The sequence below is a fragment of the Camelus bactrianus genome, chromosome 27 (assembly GCF_048773025.1).
Source record: "Camelus bactrianus isolate YW-2024 breed Bactrian camel chromosome 27, ASM4877302v1, whole genome shotgun sequence".
Classification (NCBI taxonomy): domain Eukaryota; kingdom Metazoa; phylum Chordata; class Mammalia; order Artiodactyla; family Camelidae; genus Camelus; species Camelus bactrianus.
The window spans coordinates 12,459,197-12,463,857 of record NC_133565.1 but is presented as its reverse complement, the minus strand read 5'-3'; the positions used below and the strand labels follow the sequence as shown (position 1 = coordinate 12,463,857).

The 4,661-nt window shown below is 44.2% G+C and overlaps 1 pseudogene; it reads left to right on the top strand.

Annotated features, from left to right (window-relative positions):
* The first annotated feature begins 1,159 nt into the window (after positions 1-1,159).
* On the top strand, positions 1,160-2,498 carry LOC105075212 (tubulin alpha-1A chain-like; annotated as a pseudogene).
* Positions 2,499-4,661: the final 2,163 nt, after the last annotated feature.

Sequence of the window (4,661 nt, the reverse complement as noted above, 5' to 3'; positions counted from 1 at the left end):
ATCAGAAACTTAAAGGAATTCACAACAGACCATGAAAAGGCAACTTTTGTGTCAGCTGCTGTGTGGGGCACTCAGCAAGTTCACCTGAATATCTGACCCCATCACCATGGACAATCAAACTGAAATCTGGTGCATCCATTGAATTGACACAGCTACACTCTCTCCACTATCTAAAGACGTTTTGAGCCCAACATCTTCTTGATTGGCTGCCCTCTGGATTCCATTTTTTTTTAATATTACTCTTTATTTCCCCACGTGCTTTTCATAGAAACTACTATTCATTACGTGCTGGATGGCTAGTTCCCTCCAGCAAATGCACTCTACTAACAAGTCTTAACAGATGATTCAGCTGGTCCTTAATGAACAAAGTGTGTCTGAACAAGAACTGAGTTTATATTATTCAAAGGAAAGAAGAACACCTGTCTCTAGTTTCCTTGAGCAAGAAAGGGCCTGACATATATCTGGTGGGAACTCTAACTGGAAAAAGACACATGCACTCTAATGTTCACAGAAGCACTATTTACAATAGCCAAGACATGGAAGCAACCTAAATGTCCATCAACAGATGACTGGATAAAGAAATGGTGGTGTATATATACAATGGAATACTATACAGCCATAAAAAGAATAAAATAATGCCATTTGTAGCAACATGGATGGACCTAGAGATCATCATTCTAACTGAAGTTAAGCCAGAAAGAGAAAGAAAAGTACCATGATATATCACATATACGTGGAGTCCAAAAAGAAAAACAAAAGGACACAGATGAACTTATTACAAAACAGAGACAGACTCACAGACATAGAAAACAAGCTTATGGTTACCAGGGTGAAAGGAGATGGGGAGTGATAAATTGGGAGTTCAGGATTTGTGGATATTAACTACTATATATAGAATAGATAAACAATATACTTCTACTGTATAGCACAGGGAACTATATGCAGTAACTTGTAATAAACTATAACAAAAAGTATATATATCTGAATCACTATGCTGTACACCAGAAATTAACAGCATTGTAAATCGACTATACTTCAATTAAAAAAAATGATTACAAGCAGATTCTCTTACATAGACTGCCTAAGAGTCATGCTATAAGAAGCAACAACCTCTCTTCTTCCTCTCCACCATCTGTTCAGCAGCCGCTAAAAAAAAACTATGCCTGAGTGCATCTCCATCCACATTGGCTAGGCTGCCGTCCAGATCAGCAATGCCTGTTGGGAATTCTACTGCCTGGAACACGGAATCCAGTCTAATGTCCAGATGCCAAATGACAAGACCATTGTGGGAGGAGACGACTCCTTCAATCACTTCTTCAGTGAAACAGGCGCTGGCAAGCATGTACCCAGGACAGTGTTGGCACACCTGGAACCCACATTCATTGATGAAGTTCTCAATGGCACCTGCCACCAGCACTTCCACCCTGAGCAGCTCATCACACGCAAAGAAGATGCTGCCAATAAACATGACCATGGTCACTACACCATGGACAAAGTCATTTACCTCGTCTTGGACCAAATTCAGAAACTGGATGTCCAGTGCACAGGTCTTCAGGGCTTCTAGGTTTTCCACAGCTTTGGTGGGGGAACTGGTTCTGGGTTCACCTCTCTGTTGATGGAATGTCTCTCTGTCAATTATGGCAAGAAGTCAAAGCTGGAGTTCTCCATTTACCCAGGCCCCAGGTTTCCACAGCTGTAGTTGAGAACTACAAATCCATCCTCACCAGCCACACCACCCAGGACCACTCTGATTGTGCCTTCATGGTAGACACTGAGGCCATCTATGACATCTGCCATAGAAACCTTGATATCAAGTGCCCAACTTACACTAAACTGCATAGGTTGATAGGTCAAGTTGTATCCTCCATCACTACTTCCCTGAGGCTTGATGGAGCCCTGAACGTTCATCTGAAATAATTCCAGACCAACCTGGGTTCCTATCCTCACATTCCCTTCCTTCTGGCCACATATGCCCCTGTCATCTCTGCTGAGAAAACCTACCATGAACACCTTTCTGTATCAGAGATCATCAATGCTTGGTTTGATCCAGCCAACAAGATGGTGAAATGTGACCCTCTCCATGGTAAATACATGGCTTGCTACTTGTGTCATGGTGATGTGTTTCCAAAATATGTCAATACTGCCATTGTCACCATCAAAACCAAGTGTACCATCCAGTTTGTGGACCGGTGCCCCACTGGCTTCAAAGTTGTCATTAATTACCAGCCTCCCACCACAGTACTTGGTGGATATTTGGCCAAAGTACAGCAAGCTGTGTGCATGCTGAGCAACATCACAGCCATCACTGAAGACTGGGATGGCATGGAACACAAGTCTGACCTGATGTGTGTCAAGCTTGCCTTTGTTCACAGGTACGTGGGTGAGGGCGTACAAGAAGGAGAGTTTTCTGAGGCCATGGCTCAGTCATGGCTGACCTTGAGAAGGATTATGATGAGGTTGGTGTAGATTCTCTTGAATGAGAGGGAAAGGTATACTAAAGTTAAAATATCACATAGGTGCTGCTTTATGGGGAAGCTTATTCTGTTTTCAACATTGAAAAGTTGTGGTCTGATCAGTTAATTTGTATGTAGCAGTGTATATTCTCATATACAATTTCTGACTTATGCTTTAAAACACAATGCTTTATTACAGACCCAAGCTATCCATTTATCTGAAGGATTTGAATAAAATAGTCACTGTCTTAAAAAAAAAATTGCAAAGAACGGGCCTGAAAGGATTAGTTGGTTGACCAAACTTTAATCAGACCCTTGAAACTTCTCTGAAGCCCATATTGGTACCCCCTTGTAAAATTCTCAGCAAGAATTCTGCTGAGAGAGTTTTGCATGAGGCCTTCATCCTCCAGGTCTGATCACCCTCAATATCTAATTAGGTTACTCATATTCCATCTTCCACAGCAGGTAATATCTGATAAATCTGACTCATTTTCAGCAAAAATCCCATATGTCTGTTTACCAAGAAATTCCTGGAGGCCAAGATGGTGGAGTAGTAGGATGCTCATGGCTTACCTTTTCCCACAAATAAACCAAGGCTCACATCCACGGTTGCACTCAGCCAACCAGAGCACCTGTAGAACTCCGACAGAACACCGTCCTCTTCAAAAGACAAAGACACCAAAAATCTGGTAGGAGAAAAGAAGAAAAGAAAGAACAGGCAAAACAGTGCAGGACCAGTCCTATGGGGAGGGAGCAGCAAAGGAGGACTAGCGTTCATTCACTGGGTCTCCCCTTCTCCAACAGAGAGGCCCACAGGATGGAGGGGCAGCCTCCAAGGCTAGAATCTGTACAAAGCAGACCTTGACTGACAGAACTAAGTTAAATGGGCACAGTGGGTCCCTGCAACACCCAGCCCGAGACACAAGCCAGCAGCTGGGGGCCGGAACGGGCTGCCTGAGCCGGGCGGAGGACTGGGACGGCTGCACAGAGGCAGCCCCGGGAGAAAGCAGGGTGCTGTGCAACGTGGATGAGTAGGTGCACAGGGCAGAATAACCTCGACCCTCCATAAAACAGCACAGCTGATGTGCCCTGGGGGGAAGGATGCATATCCCCACCTCTGAAAATCTGTGGAAGGCTTTTCGGTGAGGAGAAGAGGGGCTCAGGCACAGCTGCCTTATTCTCCAGCGATTGGCACCCAGGCGGGGGCGGGGGTGAAACCAGAATCCGTGCCTAGGGGCTTCACAGCCTCAAAGGCCAGATGGAGACTTGTTTGCAGCCCGAGGCACATAGGATACTTCTGCCCTGGTGCCTTGCTGATTTTGCACCACCAGGACAAACAAGGACCTGAGTTTGGGCACGGAGCAGGGCCGGGACTGTTCCGCGGTCTTCCCAGGGCACATCTGTGGAATGCTGACCCAGGGCGGAGCAAGCCGCAGTGTGGAGCGACGAGCTCCTGGAGACGATGGGTGGCCGCCGCATTTCCGGCAGGAACTCAGCCCCTGACCAGGGTGCTGGGAGGGGCTGCGATCCACCGGCACACATGGCCAGTCTGCAACATCTGACTACAGCATCGGGAGGGGCAGTGACCCACCTTCCCACAGGGAAGGAGAGCTGCACCTGACCTAGTACTGGGAGGGGGCTTGATCTGCTTGCCAACAGGCACTAGGAGCAGCACAGACTACGGCACCAACGTAGGGAATCTGGAAACAACAAGCAGAGTTCGTGAAACAGAGCTAAGACAGAAAGACTTCTCATTAAGACACAGTCTCCAGGAGAACACCACCTCCATTTTTTTAAATCTGTTTTTAACTGTTCTATTTTCTATTACTGTTTTAATTTTTACTTTTTAAACAATTATATATCCCACCAGTTTTAATCCCTTCTAAATTTTTCTTTTAAGAAAAGTTATTACTATTATTTTACAAAATTATTTCTTTTGGTATTGATCTCCTGTTATTGATTATACACAGGTTTCAAATATATTTTCTCCTCTTTTCTCCTTTTTCTTTTTTTAAACATTTTAAAGAGATGTCTCAACCTGATTGCTATTCTGCATCAACTTGCTCTTCTATTATTAATAATACACTGTTTGGAAACCTTTTTTTCTCCCTTCTTTTAAAATTCTCTCTTTATTTTATCTTTTTTATCTGTTGTATTTTATTACCTTTTTAATTTCTACTTTCTCAACAATTGTATATGTTTCTAGTT